Below are 22,032 nucleotides of genomic sequence, written 5' to 3'. Positions count from 1 at the left end.
TGCACCCCATGAGTTTGCTCAAGCTGATTTTGAAGGAGGCGAGCGGTTGCAAACCGTTGTCTCAACGAAGAAACTCTCAAGTAACGTTCTTGAATGGCAGTTGTTACCCGTGGTCTACCCTGTCCTGGTCTTCGGACATTCATACCAATCTCCCTGAATCGCTGCAACATTTTAGACACACTTGTATGGGAAACTCCAAACCTTTCTGCAATTCTTGTGTATGTCCACCCTTCTTCTCGCAAAACTACCGCTTGGGCACATTCCTGGAGCCAATACATTCAAAATCTGATAATCTCATCTTTTTTTATTCCTGCTGGGGAAAAACATCTGTATTGAAGAAAAACGTTGAAAGTGGATAACATATGCATGCATAATTCTGATAAAAATAATTATCATTGAGAACACCTTCAGTTGTAGAATAAATTTGAGATTTCCATAATGTGCGTTAATTCTTTTGCGCAGTGTATTTCCCTCGAATACATTTTTTTCGAGAATTTCACATCCAAACGAACACTCAAGTCGCAACCTTCCCGTTCCTTCCCCTGAAAAACAAAACCAAACCCCCTCTCCGTCCCCATATCCAAACCACGGTCCCGGAAAAACGGAGCCAAACTCCGTGACGGAACGCGAATAAATTCCCCCTCGTCCCGCAGGAACATAAGGCACGGTGTCAGATATAATTATCTCACCTTAAAACGTAAGGTAGTCCTTATAGCGCCGGTCCAAGTGCACACACAGCATCCCTACGCGCCCGCATCTCGCTGAAGCGCGCCTCAGTTCTCTTTGGGATCTGATCTTGTGCGGTTTGCCAACCTCCCTCCCGCGTTCTCTAACCTGTGTGCAACCTGCCAACGCGCTTTCCCGCTTGTCGACGAGCTATTTTTCCTGGTAAGTGGTGTTTTTGCTAGCCACGGACAGTTTTTCGAAATTTTATTTTTTGAGAAGAGACACCATAAAAAAAACTCAAAAAAATATATTTTTTTTTAATTTTTGAATGAGTCACTCCACACGTGTATGGATTGTTGTGAACTGTAAACACAACGAGCGCTTCTGCTGAACTCTGCCAATTTTCCAAATATTATTTCTTGGAAGATATCGTCTAGAAAAGTACTTTGAAACAATATTGATGGACCAAGAATTTTTCATTGAGTCATTCCACATGTGTACGAATGTTTCTGAACTTTTAACACAATCAGCGCGTCTGATAATCTCTGCCAGATTATTCTTTTTCGGAAGAAATCGTCTAGAAAAGTACTTGAAAACAATATTGATAGACCAAGAATCTTTCACTGAGTCACTCCACATGTTTACGGGTTGTTGTGAACTGTAAACTCAATGAGCGCTTCTGCTAAGTTCTGCCAATTTTCCAAATATTATTTCTAGAAAGATATCGTCTAGAAAAGTACTTTAAAACAATATAGATGGACCAAGAATTTTTCACTGAATTACTCCACATTTGTACGAATGTTTGTGAACTGTAAACACAATGAGCGCTTCTGTTAACCTCTGCTAGTATTTTCGAATATTAGTTTTCGGAAGAAATCGTCTACGAAAGTACTTTAAAACAATATTGTTAGACCAAGAGCTGTTTACTGAGTCACTCCACATGTATATGGATTGTTGTGAACTGTAAACACAACGAGCGCTTCTGCTAACCTCTGCCAATTTTCCGAATAATATTTCTTGAAAGATATCGTCTAGAGAAGTACTTGAAAACAATATGGATAGACCAAGAATTTTTCATTGAGTCACTCCACATGTGTACGGATTGTTTTCAACAGTAAACACAACGAACGCTTCTGCTAACCTCTGCCAATTTTCCGATTATTATTTCTTGAAAGATATCGTCTAGAAAAATGGTTGATTAACCATATTAATGGACCTTGAATTTTCCACAGAGGCACAATAAACATAATTTCTTAACGAACTAGACAAAAAATAGTGTATACTGTATATATTTCAATATACGGACGTAGAAATACGTTATTATACTTGTGAACTCCTGACAATGATTTTTTCATGACGTAAAGAAGAAATCCTAGTTTTTTTTCGTGGGGTTGGAATTTTTGGTAGGAATGATGATATCGGTGGGATTCCCCAAAAAGAATAATGCAAATTCGGCAAATTCGAAGAGTTTTTCAATGGAGTTTATTTAACCACTCAGCACGTGTTACTTTGTAGTAAACGGTAGGAGGAATGATCAAACTGCAATATTTGTGATGTTGGCAGAAAATTCGTAGATTTTTTCAGAACTATAAAATTTTGTTACTTCTATCGACTCAATAAAAAGGCGAGAACTTTGTCGATAAAAACAGAACGAAATTAATTCATTTCTAATGCAATAATGATGGATAAAGATTACAACGCAATTCTGTATTGTAATTCTGATTTCATTGAGAGTACATTTTCGGTAGGTTCCTACTGATTTATCGATGTAACAGGAATAAATCGATTGAATAAAATTATTTCGCGATTTTTTGGCCAGAATTTTTTATAAGAAACTTTATGGTTATCGAAGAAAATATTCATTACGGCCTTGATCTCCGAAGTACCCGCTATTTTATATCTGAAAAATTTGTAGGATTTCACGTATACCTACTTATGCGTTTCGTCCCTGGCACACACACCGGACTCATCAGTGTGACTTTGGTATAATTGTGTGTGCCGTGTCACAGACGCTTGGGGAATTTATTATTATGGGGAGCCGCCGGGACTCGAACCCGGGACCTTGTCGCATCTCGGTGCGTGAGTCTACCTCTTAACCTCTAGGCTACCGAATGCTGTGTATATAGTTGCTATGTGGAGCTTTATGACGAGCCGCCACATGACTCCCTCCCCAGTGACGGAGGAACGAAACTTATGCGTGTTACGAGGTCATCGGTGCAGCTGGGTGATTGCCGCCTAATCAGAGCTGCACCTCGCGGCATCGTGCGGACGGTGAATGCCGCCTATTCAGGTCCGCTATACCGCGGCAGACCAAGGAGCACGTATTGCACGACATGGGAATGGGCGTCTAGAGTTTCGTTGGAAATTGCAGATATATGGGAGCTATGCATCAACCTTCTGCTTTCCAGGACACATCGTTAAGATGGCCATTCCCATCACGTCGGGCTTGCATGCTGTGACGACGGAAACACGAGGCTCGGCGTGCCATCGGCTCTAGTGTCCGACGGACACCCCAGTAGCCGTAACGTTGAGCGGGGCAGTGAGTCGCCTCTGCGCTCCAACGCCGCAGTTTTTCCGCCATCACGTCGGGGTCACCAATGTAGGATTTCACGTATACCTACTTATGCGTTTCGTCCCTGGCACACACACCGGACTCATCAGTGTGACTTTGGTATAATTGTGTGTGCCGTGTCACAGACGCTTGGGGAATTTATTATTATCGGGAGCCGCCGGGATTCGAACCCGGGACCTTGTCGCATCTCGGTGCGTGAGTCTACCTCTTAACCTCTAGGCTACCGAATGCTGTGTATATAGTTGCTATGTGGAGCTTTATGACGAGCCGCCACAAATTCAACTTTTCTATTGAACAATTACTGACGTCGATTTGATGATTTTGCAATTATCCTAAAGAGCTTTAGAGATTTACATACATTGAGAAATAAATAATTTTTTCAAACATTATATTGTGTTTAGTGTCCCGTAATACAATCCACTACAGATCAAGACATTGCAAAATGTTGTCTGCTTATGAATTTTGTGCCAAGTAACTTAAACTCCATGGATTGACTATGATAGAGTATCCAGAGTATTATTTGAAATGAGTAGTTTACTATTATCTTTTTGGCGATAATTTTCATTTTTAGGTCTTTAGCACACGATAATTATTCATTCAAATGCAACAGATTGTGAACACATACAAGCTTTGCTTAGGTCATTCACAATCTTGTTATTTTATTTTCATATTCTATTTGATGTAATGGTGATGAATAAATTATTATTATTATTATTATTATTATTATCTCACACATAGTTAATGGGATTCAAATCTAGTACACGCAGTGGCAACTTCCTTGAAAATGTTCATGGTTCGAAGAAAAATACAGAAATGTAGGTGGCAGGGCATAGTGATAATGAACACGAATCGCTGAATTTGTTATATAAGTTATCAAAAGTAACACTTACTGGACCGGAATCCTTCTGAGGGCTTGAAAAAGAACACTACAGGGGAGTAGTTCAGTAACTGGAGCCTTGGAATAGGAGATCCTGGCTGCTATGAGCTGAGCTTTGAGTCGTTTCAGAATAACTTGATGCTAACAAATTTTGGTCAAGCAAAACCATGGCTTAATAAGTGCTCAATTCTGCTCCATCGACAACAATGGTTAAAGGGAAGAATGTTGACTTTAAAGGTGGTCGAAGACCCATCGACGATGCTGAATGTTCTGGTCGCCCGAACTGGCGAAAACATGTGAAAAAGTCCACGAAATGTTTTTGAGAAATCGTGAATTGGAGTTGCTTGAGTTGGAGGTGGCAGAAGGCAGTGCATTTTGTGTGAACATTTGTCCATAAGGAGGCTTAGCTTGAAAGCCGCCCAAAACCAAAATATCTAAAACACGAGCCGAAACGGTTATGACATAAGTATTTTGGGACTTGCATGGTATATTATCATCGATTACTTTGACAGCGATGAAACCAGTAACAAGAAATATTAGATAAGGTTATTGGTGCAGAAATGAAGAAAAAATGTCCCAAAATGCTAAAGAAAAAATTATCCTTCACCAAGACAATGCTTCTCGTCTCAAATCCTGGAAAAATCTTGATCAAATTGCACTTCCAACTTCTCCAAATTTGGCTCACCCACTAAGTTGTGATTTTGGGTATTGAGAGGTTATTAAACATAGGTACTGTCTGTCTTATACGTCCTATATCTCCAAATTTGGCTCTGAGGGATTACTTGCTGTTTGCAGACCTCAAAAGAGTGCTCCAGATAAAAAAATTTAGCTTTGATGAAAAAGTAATTGCCAAAATTTAATACTATTTCGAAATCAAAGAAGAATGTTTCTACAGAAAATGTATCGAAAAATTTGAGAAGCCTTGGAGTACAAGTATCTTTCTTGAAGGTGGCTACGTTGAAAGAGAAAGTCAAATTTTTAGTGAAGTGTTACCTTCTGCAGTATCCGGGCCTATAGGCGGATTGAAATTGCAAACCGCAATTTGGACATAGCTACATAACATTGGAATGCCCAGAACTAATCAGTCTAAGAAACACTCTTGAGAAAAGCCAGTTTTTAATGTTGACGAAGTGATAGCCAAAAATTCCTCGAAATTTGTCAGATTTATCGATATGGAAGATGACCTTTAGGTGAGTTTTGGTTAAGTTCCATGATCGGAATTCTCTGCCGGAGGAAGTGAGATCAGCACACAACACAGACACCTTCAAGAATAGGCTGGACAATTTTATGAACTCGTTGATTGAGTTGTTATTTTCATTTTCATTGTTTTTCTCCTTAAATTGGAGCACTATAAGATTAGACCTCTGCTCTTTCTTTTGTATAATAATAATAACAAAAAAAAGATCATTCCTTTACACTTCTATAATATATTTGAGTGCACTACAATAAATCGACTGTAAACGAGCTCCAGAACCGAAACTTCAACGTTACGTCCCTGAGGACGTCTCGAAACCTCCGAAACCAGTACGTCCCATCAACGGCATCGGAATTAAAAGCCAAGCCAACGCGTTCCTGATGAATCGTCCCCAAACCAACGGATGAATCGCGAATCCTAGACGATCATGATGAATTGGAGTGGAGAATAGACGACGCTAGCGTCGCAGCCGTCGCACCGTAGCGGAGTTGGCTTTGTTTACTATTAACGGAACGGATTGCAACATGGCGCGCGTTTTCCGAGTGCCAATAATGGTCTAATTTATAATTAGAATGCGACAACTGCTCCCTATTAATTACCGCGTGGACTGCGTGATGATCCGACGTGAAGGACCAGGTGGGTAATGAGAGGTTTTTGCGCTAAGAGTGGTACAACAGTATTGAAAAAAGTTGTGTAGTTTCTATGTTTTTGAAAGGTTTCCATTGAGAGAGGTTTCATTTTGACTATTTCCTTCGTCTTAATTCCCACCAATTACAAACGCTTAATCTATATATATAAAAATAAATCCCTTTTTCCCTTGGACACGGCATCACGCGTGAATGGCTGGACCGATTTCACTAATTCTTTTTTTGTTGTATTTGTTATTATTAGGAGAAGGTTCTTATGTAAGAGAAAAATACAAAAGTTGTACAGGAAACTAGAACATTTCACTTTTCTAATAAAATAATGTGTCACTGGCAGTAATATTCACGTAGTTGACATTAAAACAAAGAAGTATAGTTTACATGCTCTTTGCAAACTTTTTTAATAAAATAATTTGTCACTGGCAGTAATATTCACGTAGTTGACATTGAAAAAAAGAAGTGTAGTTTACATGCTCTTTGCAAACTTTTTCAATAAAATAATTTGTCAATGGCAGTAATATTCACATAGTTGACATTAAAACAGAGAAACGTGTTTACATGCTCTTTGCAAATATATCGGTCGGAGTTGGTCTGTGGTCGGAGTTATAATAGCAGGATACCTACATAATTCATTCACCATTTCTTAGTGTACTTTTCACATTGGTTTCTACAGAATAATTTGTAGTGTGTTTTTTTTTTCTGAAGTGTTTGTTCAACAAGGTTAATCAAATTAATATAGTGTTGGAAAGTTTTGATAGACTATTTTCAAACTTTTATAGAAGAATAGGTACTATAGTTTTTTATTTTCAGTTGAATTTTTGTTTCTGAAAATGCCGGCAATTAGACGTACAAACTTAAGTCGCAGAACCCGTAATGCTGCAAGTCAAAGAAATACAAGAGCAAGTCAAACTCATGAGCAACGTGAAACTCGGAATGAAGTTGAACGGAATCGATGGAACCGGAACCAACAAAATAAGCCACAAACCCTTGACCATTTGGAAAAACAAAATTCGCCGTGTTATTGCCGATATACGGCCACAAATGTTGGAAAAAGTCATCGAAAATTGGACGTCCAGATTGGACTACATCCGAGCTACATATGCCAGAAATCATATTTGAAATGTAATGCCACAAGATTATCTTGCGAGTAAATAAAATTCATGTCAATCGAATAATCCATCGTTGTTTTATTGCAATTCAAAGTTCTAAAGCTCAAAAAAACACCCTTTACTTTGTCTAAACATCGATGATGTAAACCGTGACAGGTTCCTGTTAATATTTGAAGTTGTAACTTCAGAGCGTGTGAAATATTTATATATAAAATCTATAGAATAGAACGTCATCAATGATGTCACCAATGATATAACTGATTTGAATGTACTGAAAGTTAAAAATATTCGATGATATTGACGAAAAATAAGTTTATATTCCGAGCTTCACAGTCCTCGTCCTCACTCGTACACGTGTTTCAGCAACCCCATTCACTTTCTAAGAAAAAAATTAAATCAGAATTTCAACTAAACAAACTGCTCTTTCTCCCTTAAATTCCCGGAATTACTCCACTCTCAAAAAGATACGCACCAAATATTCCTAGACGCTTTCAAAAACATCTCGTGAAACGAACGAGGAGTGCGGTTATAAAAGACACGTCTTTCCGATGAATAGAGCCGAAAGGATTCATCTCCAGGTTTGCAGCATGCCCGAAGCGGATTCCTGTAATATCCGCTTAGTATAAATCATTAACCTAAAACCATCGCCGGAGCAACGCAGGCGAGGAAATTAAACACCAAAGGCAGCCAGTTTGTGATGAATCGTCTTGCGAATAACAAATGAATCGGGGAGACTTTGACGAATTTCTAGGTTTGGGAGACGTTTCAAAGTTGACATGGATGGGATTCTCGTGACCTTTAGATATTAGATGTAGTCCTTGACGGATTTCTCTTAGAAATCCATCATTTGTCCAAGGGTGTTAGTAATCTATATCTCGCTTTGTATAAATTCGATCGGGTTCCACTTGATGGCGTTTAAAAGATGGGATTTGGTACTACAAAAACTCTTTCGACAGTTTTGTGATTAGTTTACTTCGTTTAGTAAAAGTATTTTTTTTCGAGGTATATAACTTTAAGTTGGCATTAATGTTCAAGATAGCGACCGATTTAGCAGCTGTCAAGTGATTTATTCTCAGTTTGGTTTGGCAATTCATCATGAATAGACTCACGCCTGCAAAAAGTGCAATTTCATTTCGAAAATAATGGTTCTGTGCGGAATACGTATCGCGCACCATGTCCATTTTATTTTGTTTAGCGATGAAGCGCACTTCTGGATGAATGGCTACGTCAACAAACAAAACTACCGCATTTGGAGTGAAGCTAATCCTCAAGTGTATGTCGAAACACTGTTACATCCAGAAAAACTGATTCTTTGGTGCGCTTTATGGGCTGGTGGAATCATTGGTCCGTACTTCTTCAAAAACGATGATGGCCAGCACGTTACAGTCAATGGTGATTGGTATAGAGCCAAGATTACAAATTTTTTCGTTCCTGAATTGAACAATCATGATGTCCAGGAGCTGTGGTTCCAACAAGACGGCGCAACATGTCACACAGCTCGTGCCACAATCGATTTATTGAAAGACACGTTTGGTGACCGCCTAATTTCACGTTTTGGACCTGTGAATTGGCCTCCAAGATCTTCTGATTTAACACCGCAGGACTACTTTCTGTGGGGCTATGTAAAGTCATTGGTCTATGCGGATAAGCCTCAAACCCTTGACCATTTGGAAGACAACATTCGCCGTGTTATTGCCGATATACGGCTACAAATGTTGGAAAAATTCATCGAAAATTGGACGTTCAGATTGGACTACATCCGAGCCAGCCGTGGCGGTCATATGCCAGAAATCATATTCAAAATGCAATGCCACAAGATTATCTTGCGGATAAATAAAATTCATGTCAATCGAATAATCCATCGTTGTTTTATTGCAATTTAAAGTTCTATAGCTCTGAAAAAACCTCAATGACCGAATTTCCATCTGCTACTAGCTGCTGAATTGCAACAAAATCGACCCATTTTTGAAGCGGTAGGTGACTGGCGATGAGAAGTAGATCACTCACGACAACGTCAAGTGAAAACGGTCGTTGTTAAAAAGCGATGAGCCTGCAGAAACGGTGGCCAAGCTAGGATTGACTGCCAGGAAGTTTTTTTTTGTGTGTTTGGTGGGATTGGCAGGGAATTATCTTTCATGAGCTGCTCCCCTACGGAGGCTTGAGAAAATCGACTGTCTCAATTTTTTGCCAGTAGGAATGAGGGCTTCTATGGGAGAGGCATAATGATATAACCTTCAAAATGGCAACAAGTTATCGAACAAAACAGCGTATACTCGACTTAAATCGTATAATTTTTTCTATAGTCATCAAAGTTTTGTTTTTCATGCTAAAATAATTACACCATATTTTGAACTATCCGGCCACAAAAGTGGATTGTGGATCATTTACATGAATCTTATCTTTCACATGTCCCTAAAGACAATCCCAGTTTCACTATTGCCGGTCAAGAAGGTGCTTCATGACATGTTTGTAGTGAATTTTAACATTTAAATGTGTTGTCGAAGAGTCTATTGTTATATTTCCAGTAATGGCGCAGTTTTTAATTTTCAATTTCCAAATATCAAAAGATGACAGCTGCCCACATAGTTGCCGGGCTATTCGAAAGGTAACCTCGTATGGGAAAACCTAATAATTCATTCATTTCATTCAATATTCGATGAAAAGTCCCTAATTCCATTGCGAATAAATAGAATTTTTCCCGAATTTCCGTCAAAATTCGAACCACACTTTGCACTCGCCAAAACATTTTCAATAATTATTTATTACAACCTCCCATGGTTACCCAGCCTCCTGCGACCCAATTCATCATGTTTTCCCATCGGAAAATGCCGAGCGAACTCAATGTAACAGCATCCAATCTATAGTTTGATAAAATTTCCCAACAACTTTCCCCCCTCTCTACTACCCGTTCATATTCATCAAACAAAATTGATGCGCTGTGAAAGTTTCTATTTATACTTTATTGTGAAGATCGATGTGTTTCGAAAGTACGAACCAACGTTTATTTTTCATTTAGAGTAGACGGTTAAAACGATTGTGAAACGAACAAGGGTTCCGTCAGACAGGACAATCTATTTTGGGACGTTCAAAACACCTGTTCAAGTTGCGTGAGGATATCAACATGATTCCTTGTGATTTTCCTGATCGAATTTGTGATGCTGGTTATCGTTAATCTTGATATAAATGCATCCAAATGTCGGTGTTAATTGCTAAAGGTTTGGCTCGGCTCCCTGGAATGAGGAAAAATGTAACTACAACTTTAGATGGTTCGTCACCTCAATATAGCTATTGTGTAGCTAGATTATTTCGTCATGATGCCTGTATTTTTCGAAAAAACAAATCAAACTGGGTTGAAATTTAGTTTTATTAGTAATAGTTATTTGTTTTACTAGGCAGCATAGTAGTAGGCTGATAGTTCATAGCTGAGCGTAGCGCGGCTAGGAATTCAGCCAAGGCAGTCAATCTATTTTGCTGCCGAGTTGAAGATATAATTTTTTCTTCGATTGTTTATAATGATACATGGAGGATATTATATTTGCAAATTATTACAATTCTCACAATGTTTTTATTTTTCCTGTAGTGACAAATCAAAACAAAATTTGTAGATATTTGATAGAAATAGCAATTGTTGGAATTTGCGGGAGGTTTAAATTTTCTGTTTTAATATGAAAAAATCTGCGGCTGAGGCTCATCGAATGCTCTCATATACCTATGGTGAGACCGCTATTAGGGAAAGAACGTGCCGAGAGTGGTTTCAACGCTTCAAGAACGGTGATTTTCAGGTCGAAGACCACCATGGCGGTGGAAGAGAAAAGGTTTTCGAAGATACTGAATAGGAGGCCTAACTTGATCAAGACTCGTGTCAAACGCAATAAGAGTTGGCATCATTGAGAGTGAAGCAACATGCCATTTCAAAACGCCTGAAAGTCATGAGAATAGCTCAGAAACGAGGAAATTGGGTGCCTTACGAATTGAAGCCTAGAGATGTTCACCGGCGTTTGTTTTTTTGGAAAAGCTGTTTACAAGGCAAAGACGAAAGGGATTTCTGCATCGCATTATGACTGGAGATGGTAAATTGGTTCATTTCGATGATCCCAAGTGCAGAAAATTATATGGATATTCCAGCCATGCTTCCATGTCGACGGCCAGACTGAATATTCACGGTTCCAAGGTCATGCTCAGTATTTGGTGGAACCAGCTCGGCGTAGTTTATTATTAGTTGTTAAAACCGACTGAAAAAATCACAGGCCATCGTTATCGAACGCAATTAATGCGTTTGAGCTGAGCATCAAAGACAAATTACAGCAAAACAACGAGAGACATGATTCTACAGCATCACAATGATCGACCCCATAGCCATACTTGGAAACGTTGAAATGGGAAGTCCTACTTCACCCGCCGCATTCTCTAGACGTTGCTCCCTCGGTCTACCACTTGTTTCGATCAATGGCACACGGCCTGGCTGACCAGCACTTCCGGTCTTATAAAGAAGTAAAAAATTGGATCGATTTGTGGATATATTCAAAAGATGACCAAATTTTTCAACGCGGAATTCGTACGCTGCCTTAAAGATGGAAGAAAGTAGTGGCCAGCGATGGACAATACTTCGAATAATAAATGTACAACCAGTTTTTTACAACGAAGCCTTGAATTTCGGAAACAAACGGCGGAAGCAAAGTTGTAGACCTATGTACTTATGAAATAAGAAATAATGAATCGGCAAGAAGCAAGTTGTAATAGCAGTTCCAGAGTTATGCAATTTTAAATACTCTCTCGATTAATGTGAAAAAGTAAATCTTTTTGTGTAATTTGCAACGATTTTTCGCTCGATGTTCAGTAACATGGTTGAAACAAACGATTTATAATGTGGTTCAGCGTGTTGGTGACATTATATGGAGCAATTTGTCAATTTTCAGGCTCTTAATTGGCCCGAACGAATTTAATATCTGGAAATCCTAGGAATTAAGACGTTTAACGTTGAAAGAGACAAATGTCTCGGTTATTATCGTTCCAATTCCCTGATTTAACGTTTACCGAGCAGGTGAAGATAATGAAGTGCACTACAAAATTGGTTTGGTCGTGATCCCCTGGTGAATATAAGCGATATTTAGACGTTATAAGCTATTTTCTTGAGAGAGTTATAGGGGGTGTTCTCTTTCTGGTTTATTATTTTCAATTATGGAAATAAATGTGAATTTTCTGCGCCACAATCTAACGAAACAATTAGATACTGTCAGTAGTAATATTTCTAGGACAATGATAATGGACAAGAAAAATTCATGACAATCGAAGCTCGTTACTTGGTAACTTGGTAAATATGTCATAATTAATAGACATTTGTCAATGCCCTAGGGCAGAAAAATTTTTGGCCAAAATTTTATGACTTTTTTGAAATTTAACCAAACATTAGATTCGTTGCTGTTCTCTACTATAGATGATCTATTAACAATGCATTGTTGGCATCTCGGGCTGATTTAAATATATACTATATTTTTAAACGGATCAATCACAATGTTATAGTCATTATAGTACTTTTTGCAACTTTTTTGCTCAAAACGTTCCACATTGTCTTCACCGCTTCTTTATATTCAGTCTCTCCTTTCTTTCTCTTATTTACCTCTCAATCTTTTAGTATCAACGTCAATCCTTCTGAGCTCCTATGTTCATTCAATTCATATTCTCGTTCGCAGCAAAAATATTCCCCAAATATATTTGTCACTGTTTGTTGTATTTCTGGGAATTTTTCTCTGATTAGCGCATTTGTACTTTGTTATACTTTGAATATACTCATTGCCAACACATTTCAAAGGTATGTAGTAGTTATGTTGTCAACTTTTGTGGCCTGAAAACTAGTGGCAACTAAAAACTATGTTAATAACAAAAAAAATGGCAGAACAACTGAGAGTAACTCAAAAGGCCACGGAAAGGATTATACTGGGTATAAGCTTGAGGGACAGAATTCCGAACACCGGAATATGAAAAAAGACCAGAGTAACTGACATCAAGAGTAGAATAGCGAAATTTGAGTGGCAGTGGGTGACACATGTTAAAAGGCAGAGTGTGGAGAGATGGTCACAAAAAGTGACATTTTGGAAACCCCGAGAAACACAAAGAAGCGTAGGAAGACCAAGAAAAAGATGGATAGACAACATATGGATGTAGCCGGAAAGAAATGGATGAGAATGGCAAAAGACAGAGAAGCATGGAAAAAACTGGAATGAGCCTAAGTCCGACACTAGATGAAAGATGGCTGAAGAAGAAGAAGAAGCTTGAAAACAGTTGAATTTATGAGGCTGTTTCCACCGAATTAATCCTCTCAAAAATCGAGATTGGGAATGTGCCATTCATTTTTTTCTAGCTCAGAGAGATTCTGAGATCTAGTCATGAGACAACTCATTTGGGACATCTAATACATATATACAATGGACGAGTTTTCATTTTTTTGTTAAGGATTAATTCTAAAAATTTAAGTAAATGAAACAAAAATGTGGAAGAATCATTGAAATATCTCTATATATATTACTTTTTACTTTTTACTCCTCACATAAATATGTTTTGCCATTGATAGACTTCAACAACCAGTACTCAACTACAAACTGTTTATGAAACGTTTTTTAAATAAATCATCGTTATAAGTTGAACCATGATGAAGCAAACTCAAAAGTAGATACTTACTTGAAAAGTTTAACTCCTTTTATTTCTGCACTGACATAAGATCGATTTGAAGAAAAAAACTCCATCACTGCGAATATATCTATTTTAGGCAAATTGTCACTTTGTCCTTTCACGAAGCCTTCTTCCATTATGGTGACATAAAAACAAAACTCGAGTTAAAACTACACTGTACAACTACAAACGGCGCGAGAGCCTTGACGCGGCTAAGTATTTAAACGTAATTTATGGTGTAGCGATCACAGGCAAGTGCCGTGACGTCACAGACCAAAGACGTTCCGCGCTAAAATACGTGAATTTAAATAATCTATTTCTCAGTAATTCATTGATTGATTTTCAAAATTTTTTCACTGATTTATCAGTTTTGCTCTATATTTTAATTCTATCGTGTCAAATATAGTATTATCAACATCACTAAACTAGTCCTGTGTAGAAAAATACGTAAATTAGAAAAAACTAGAAAAGTAATCTTTGTCGATTCTTCTTTTCTGAAAAACTCATTGATGTTATAAGTCAAACTCAAGGCACCATATGTTTTCTTTCTCCCAAATCCCTTTCAGAATTTTTCATGCTCCTTTGAATGCAATTAAAATATTCAATGAAGGATCAATGAAATAAATTACAAATTCTCATTGTTATTCATCTCTGAACGATACCATAACTTCCCCACAATAATCAGCAGTGTTATCACCGAACACGGCTAACAGGAAGTCATCCCTAACCTCAAACTCACCTCCGCACCATAAGTTCCACAACAACGCTAGATATTCAACCGTAGAAGTTTGTTCTCTCCGATCCGATATCTCCGGAATGAACGCGCACCAGCCTTCTACGCGGGTTCCCCAAACCCCTTTCATCGCGTATCGCGATCCAGATGGAACAATGGGCAGCATTCGTAGTCTGGAGAAGAGGAAACCCCTCGAAAATCCATCGATGTGCACCGCCAAGCAAAACAGGAAAACCGTGCCTCGCTTTTGTCAAGCCATACGATTCGAGATCCGATAGTTCTATCTCAGCCAGCTATGCCGAAAGTTTTGCTTCGTCATTTGTTCTATTGATTCCACGAATCGAACGTGGATGACTTGATTGGGGTATTGTTTCTGGGGGGTGGGATGAAATCTACGTGCAGAAACGAACTTACCTATACGAGTACTCGTTCCCCGAACATAACGACGATTTTAACTATGCATCAGAATTCGGCTGCATTCAATATTTCAGCTTGTGCAGACATTTTTTTCAGGTTCCCCTCTTCATATTCTTTTCATTTTTTAATCATTATTCATCTGGTGACCGAGACCGAATAGTATTGTAGAATGGACTAGTTTTCATTTTTTTGTTAAGGATTAATTCTAAAAATTTAAGTAAAATGAAACAAAAATGTGGAAGAATCATTCAAATATCTCTAGAAATGAAAAAGTTATGGGACTTTGAAGTTGAGCTTGGAAGAATAATTTCATAGTATTCGCAGAGTGCTTACTAATTCATTGGTGTACACTTGTGCCGTTCAAGTCGTGTTTTGTTCGTTACACGATGGCTGAAATAACTTACTATATACATACATATAAATTACTTTTTTCTCTTTTCACTTATAACTCCTCACATAAATATGTTTTGCCATTGATAGACTTCAACAACCAGTACTCAACTACAAACTGTTTATGAAACTTTTTTTAAATAAATCATCGTTATAAGTTGAACCATGATGAAGCAAACTCAAAAGTAGATACTTACTTGAAAAGTTTAACTCCTTTTATTTCAGCACTGACATAAGATGGATTTGAAGAAAAAAACTCCATCACTGCGAATATATCTATTTTAGGCAAATTGTCACTTTCTCCTTTCACGAAGCCTTCTTCCATTATGGTGACATAAAAACAAAACTCGAGTTGAAACTACACTGTACAACTACAAACGGCGCGAGAGCCTTGGTGCGGCTAAGTATTCAAACGTAATTTATGGTGTAGCGATCACAGGCAAGTGGCGTGACGTCACAGACCAAAGACGCTCCGCGCTAAAATACGTAAATTTAAATAATCTATTTCTCAGTCATTTATTTATGGATTTTCAAAATTTTTTCACTGATTTATCAGTTTTGCTCTATATTTTAATTCTATCGTGTCAAATATAGTATGCATTATCAACATCACTAAACTAGTCCATTGTCGCTAACCCAAGGGGATTTATTTACGTTTTTGATCTCGAAATATTCCAGTGATCGTTGTCTGGATTTTTGGAAAACTTGATAGCTCTTTGAAAGAGGATTTTTGTCTCGATGCTTGAAAGGCTCGATTTTCTTCTTTCGATAAATACTGGGTGATTCACCGCGATTGCCTATTACAAGGTTATAGAAAACTGATCATAATTTTGTGCTGAAAATATATTATATTTATGAAGAATTTAATTAAGTAAGTGGATTACATTTATATTGTTTTCGATAGCCGAGTGTTTAATAAAGTTTATTTATTTAAAATTTGCATGTTGGAATTTGAGGCAATGTTATATAGTTATACCGGAAACAGACTACTACTTTTTTTATTTCAAATGGCACACTGAGTATATTGTTGCATCATTAGATAGCTTTTCTGATGACTATTTTTGCAATATGCCATAACTTGGGTAAAGATTCAAGCACAGGCTACGTCACTCAGAAATTGCCTTTTTTCCTCATTTAAAGTTCTACCTCGATAACTCTCAAAGTATTAATTTTAGATATAGTGTTTGCTTGATTAATCAATCCTTTTTTTTTCGTAAAATTGACTGAAATAATGATTTCAGTATTTGCTGAATAAAATAGATAAGGCTTTTACGGGAAGAACTTCTTCTGAGGAAATATTAAAAAAATGTGAGAACTTGTTCAGAAGAATCTCATTAACATGTTGCGTTGCCTTTTCACCCGTGATATGGCATAATTCTGAAATTGTCATAAAAAATATCTAATGATATACTGGGTGTGCCATTTGAAATAAGAAAGTAGTAGTATGCTTCCGGTGTAACCGAATGTTGTAGAGATCTGAAAATAATTCAGGGGGAAAGATCATTGTCTCAAATCGCAATAGAAAATTTTTCAACACAAAATTATGATCAGTTTTCCACAAACGTCTAATAGGCTATTGCAGTGAATCACCCTGTATATTGTAACATTCTAGCTATATGTTGTTGCGACAAAAAGCAATTAGACATAATGTATGTGTCTAGCAGAATTTGTCGTCACAATACTTAATATAAATCTAGCTGCATTACTGTAACAATGATCTTTCGTGGTACTTGTGCATACAACTTCTCATTTATAGGGTTCTCAGAAAGATACAATAGCGAATATCTTTCCCTTATCCTAATTAGTGTGCAGGCAACATGATACCATTGCGCAGGCAAACATCTTAGAGAATAAGAAAAGGAAGAAGAAATTCAGGGTGTACAATATGATTTTATGATTGTAATTCAGGTATAAAATTGTGTGAAAGAGAGTTCAGGGGAGTAAGTTACGAGGTTATAACCAGTTGATTTAGTAGAACACTCTACTAACGCAACTGCTCATAACATAGTAACTTAAGGATGTTTCCAAGTGCTGTACCACAATAAAGTTCTCGTCTATCGTCCATCAGTTTTTAATAATTCCCACGAAAGCGTAATACCCTAAACTAAACATTATTTTGGAATCATTTTAAAAATAAAACCACACTTAATTAAAGTGTGTTTTTTAAAAATTCAGGGTGTACAATATGATTTTATGTTTGTAACCTAGGTATAAAACTGGGAAAAGGAGAGTACAGTGGAGTAAGTTACAAGGTGATGACCAGTTGAGTTAGTAGAATGCTCAAGGGTGTTTTCAAGTGCTGTACCACAATAAAGTTCTCGTCTGTCGTCCATCAGTGTTTTAATAATCCCCACGAAAACGCGATACCCAAAAACGTGATATTTGCGATCAAACTCTTAATCAGTCAATGCCTTAAAACATCATCCAATACCGATTCTTTGAGCTCAATTCAGGCAATAATGAACATGTACTCCAAAAATCCAATCGTAAACAACATCTCAGACTTGATGAACCAAAACCAGGCACCAACAAAAATAATCCTGGTATGGGAACGATCTCATACAGGAATCGAGGGTAACGAACAAGCCGACGAATTAGCAAAAAAAACTATATACGAAGGACAACCTGTGGAAATCACGACTACTTATGACCTAATAATAACTCTCATTCATTGAACGTTCTAATGTCAAATACAATCCCATCATGACGAAAAGAAATCAACTTGTAATTCTGAGAAGACTTAGAATTGTACATATACGATGTACCCACTCATACTTATTGAAGAAAGAACCCCCACCACAGTGCACTTCATGTAAAGTCCAAGTAACCGTCAAGCATATATTAACAGAATGCCCGCTTTATGAAAATCAAAGAAAATCATGTGTACTTAGCTCCAAAATGGAAGATGCCCTTGACATCAACAGACCAGAGGCTCTCAACACGATATTATTCATTAAAACAATTGGTATCAACATATAACAGTACAATATGTTAACTATATAAGCTTTGTAAATGAAATGTAAATTCTATTGTACCAAAATCGCTAATGACCCAGATGTCGAAGCGAAAATTTATAAAATAAAAATCATCCAATACACATCAACTCCCAAACCGACTCCTCTATCACCCCCAAGCGTCGCGAAAAACCCACCCTGTAGATCCGGCAGAAGGTGGAATAATTCATACAGTCCAATATTGATACAAATCGCTTTTCCGAACGGTCGTAAATCACGCATTTCCCGTTCCACGCGACCTTTTGTGAGAGGTGTAGCAGCATGTCGGTTCCATTCAAACGCGACATTCATCGGGAGAGATGATGGAGATTGGGGATGCTGGTAGGAGGGCGATGAGTAGAAAAGAGTGCCAGAATGGGGAAGTCAGAAGTGGCGTGACGATGTCGTTTTATGACTGTTCGAGGGAAAAAAAATCGGTGTTTACAGCTTTCACAGATTGATGTATGTTGAGAGCAGAATGGCAGCTCTATGGGGATACCTAGAAATGCGAGCTTTCAGTTTGTTGCATTTCAAATTCGATGTAAGGTGGAAAATTGTCGCTTTATGTGATTATTACTAGGTCGAACTGAGCCAACGTTCCTTCTAAATATGAACACTTTGTCAATGCTACAGAGAAATCAAACAAAATGAGTAAAGGTTTATCCATTTCTTGGATGCAAATGTAAACGTAACTAAAACACACTTTAATTGAGTGTGTTTTTAATTTGAATCTGATTCCAAAATAATGTCTAGGGTATTACATTTTCGTGGGGATAATTAAAAACTGATGGACGACAGACGAGAACTTTATTGTGGTACAGCACTTGGAAACATCCTTAAGTTACTAGGTTATGAGCAGTTGCATTAGTAGAGTGTTCTACTAACTCAACTGGTCATAACCTCGTAACTTACCCCTCTGAACTCTCTTTTACACAGTTTTATAGCTGGGTTACAATCATAAAATCATATTGTACACCGTGAATTTCTTCTTCCTTTTCTTATTCTCTAAGTTGTATGCCTGCGCAATGGTATCATGGTGCCTGCACAGTAATCAGGATATATACTGTTGAACAGGGTCACCACGAGAAACATTCACATTTTAGAAATATTAAAATAATATCAATTTTTCGAGATAATATTGATTGACATAATATGTTTCATTGTTGTGGGTAATGAAGTCGAAGAAATAAAGAGAAATTCGATTGTTTTATATCCTTTATTCATCTTGGAATCAATTAACAGAAAAATAACCGTTTTTATGCATAATCTTACAATACCCACCTGAACTGTAGACAGAACAATTATTGTTTAATTCAATGAATTCTGCGCCAATAAAGTTAATGTATTTTCAATCAACATAAAGGAACAAAGAATAAACCATTTGAAATCATGAATCATAATCTGAAATTATTCTACAACTCATTATAACTGTCAAAAGTCTAAAAACAAATTCATCTAAAGAATCTGGCTCACAAATTAATTACAAAACACCATTCAACGTTCCAATTAATATACTGACATGTCCATTCTAACCTTTACCGCTTATATTCACAAGTTAATGAAAATCCCCTTAGAGGGCGCCCCGCAGTCAAATTAATCTCTAGCGAACGTCTTCGAACGGTTCCTATGGAAATGTGAACATTGGTTGAATTAATAAGCCTATTTTACAGCAGAGGTAGCCTGAGGCCCATTTCTTGCTGCTATATTGTATAGTTGCCTCGAGTTGGGGTTAGTTTTTTTGTTCCTCACTTCTTAATCCATCTAGCAGATAACTAGCTTGTTTCAGCATGTTCCTAAACTACGAGAAATCATTTTGTTGTACTTGAAATTCTCAACTGAGGAGATCTTGTAGATTTCCAATAGTAGATGATTCGATAGCAGAAGAGGAACGAACTAAGGCCAAGTGAACTTGAACGGAAAATTAAAAATACAATAATTTTCAGACATCTGAACCTCTCCAACGATTTCGTTCCTTTCATTTCTCACGAAAATTATATAGTTTTCCTGCGTAAGCCTGTGCATTTTATGAAGCAGAAAAAACTATAGTGTCTTCATTTAGGTATCATTTTGATACTGAAAAAAAAGAGTATATTTTAAGAGAAATCAAAGGATATTCGTTTAATTGTAAACAGAACGATATTGGTTGCCAATTGTGATTAGATACCTTTCGCTGGAAATAATACGACTAGGAAACTTTTTTGGCAAAATTGCGTTGTGTGCCGTCTTATTGAAAATGAACGTTATCTATATCAATATCATCTAATTATTTCAATAGACAATTATAAATCAAGTTTGGTAGCGCAATCCATTCAAATTTCAATTTTCTGCTTCAATATGAAGAAATTTGCAGCTGAGGCTGATCGAATGCTCTCAAATACCTATAGTGAGGCCACGATTAGTGAAAGAACGTGCTGAGATTGGTTTCAACGCTCAAGAACAGTGTTTTTGACCAGAGAGAGAAGGTTTTCGAAGATGCAGATTTGGAGGCATAACTTGATCAAGACTCGTATCAAACGCAACGAGAATTGGCAGAATCATTGGGAGTAACGCAACAAGCCATTTCAAAATGCTTGAAACCGACTGAAAAATCGCAGGTGATCGTTATCGAACGCTATTAATGCGTTTGAGCCGAGCATTGAAAGACGAACGGCCGCAATACAACGAGAGACATGATAAAGTGATTTTTCAGCATGACAATGCTCAACACTATGTTGCGAAATTAGTCGAGACATACTTGGAAACGTTGAAATGGAAAACCTACTCCACCCGCCGTCTTCTCCAGAAGTTGCTCCATCGGACTATCTTTGGTTTCGATCAATGACACACGGTCTGGCTGACCAGCACTTCCGGTCTTATGAGTAAGTAAAAAATTTGATCCATTCGTGGATCACTTCAAAAGATGATCAGTTTTTTCAACGCGGGTTTCGTACGTTGATCAATACTTTGAATCATAAATTGTATAACCAGTTTTCCCCAATAAAGCCTCGAATTTCGGAAAAAAACAGGCGAAAGCAAACTTGTACGCCTATGTAGTTATGAAATAATCAGTGAGATGAAACTATAGGAACTAAATTCCACAGCTTCCATTATAATTGTGTCTATAATAACAATAATGAAGTGCACAGCCTCCCATTCCAAAGAACCATACCTGTACTTTATAGGGCACTCCAAGGCCCAGATATCTCTCGACAGTAGCGTACCCAGACAATTTGGTTATTCGCTTTCGATGTCCTTTGAATTAACAGAACCTTCTTGAGAATGAGTTTCACCTGTAGTAGTGATGCTGTTGTTTTCAATCGCTAAAAACTTGAAAATTCACCTGCTAAAATATACCTTCCTTAGAAGAAGTTTTTCAAAAAAGTTACTCATAATAAGTTTGTGATATAAGGGGTGTTTTTTTTCGAGGTATATAACTTTAAGTTGGCTTTACTTTTCAAGATGGCGACCGATTTTACAGCTGCATTTCATTTATTCTCAGTTTGATTTGGCAATTCATTATGAATAGACTCATGCCTGAACAACGCTTGCAAATAGTGCAATTCCATTTCGAAAATAATGGTTCTGTGCGGAATACGTATCGCGCACTACGTCCATTAGCGATGAAGCGCACTTCTGGTTGAATGGCTACGTCAATAAACGAAACTGCCGCATGTCACACAGCTCGTGCCACAATCGATTTATTGAAAGACACGTTTTGTGACAGCCTAATTTCACGTTTTGGACCTGTGAATTTGCCTCCAAGATCTTGTGATTTAACACCGGTAGACTAC

At 37.4% G+C, this 22,032-nt stretch overlaps 1 protein-coding gene across 2 annotated transcripts in view; it reads left to right on the top strand.

Annotated features, from left to right (window-relative positions):
- Nucleotides 1-752: 752 nt before the first annotated feature.
- The window catches only part of LOC123671604 (poly(rC)-binding protein 3), a 154,309-nt gene continuing 133,029 nt past the window's right edge, over nt 753-22,032 (top strand). The window contains exon 1 of one of the 2 annotated variants that reach the window (XM_045605563.1): nt 753-888. The gene's annotated coding sequence lies outside the window, so the exon portion shown is untranslated. The remainder of the gene's footprint in view (nt 889-22,032) is intronic. The other variant, XM_045605569.1, reaches the window with a different exon arrangement.

Source organism: Harmonia axyridis, chromosome 1 (genome assembly GCF_914767665.1).
Source record: "Harmonia axyridis chromosome 1, icHarAxyr1.1, whole genome shotgun sequence".
Lineage (NCBI taxonomy): Eukaryota > Metazoa > Arthropoda > Insecta > Coleoptera > Coccinellidae > Harmonia > Harmonia axyridis.
Note: the sequence above shows the minus strand (reverse complement) of the source record. Positions and strands in the feature narration are given on the sequence as shown.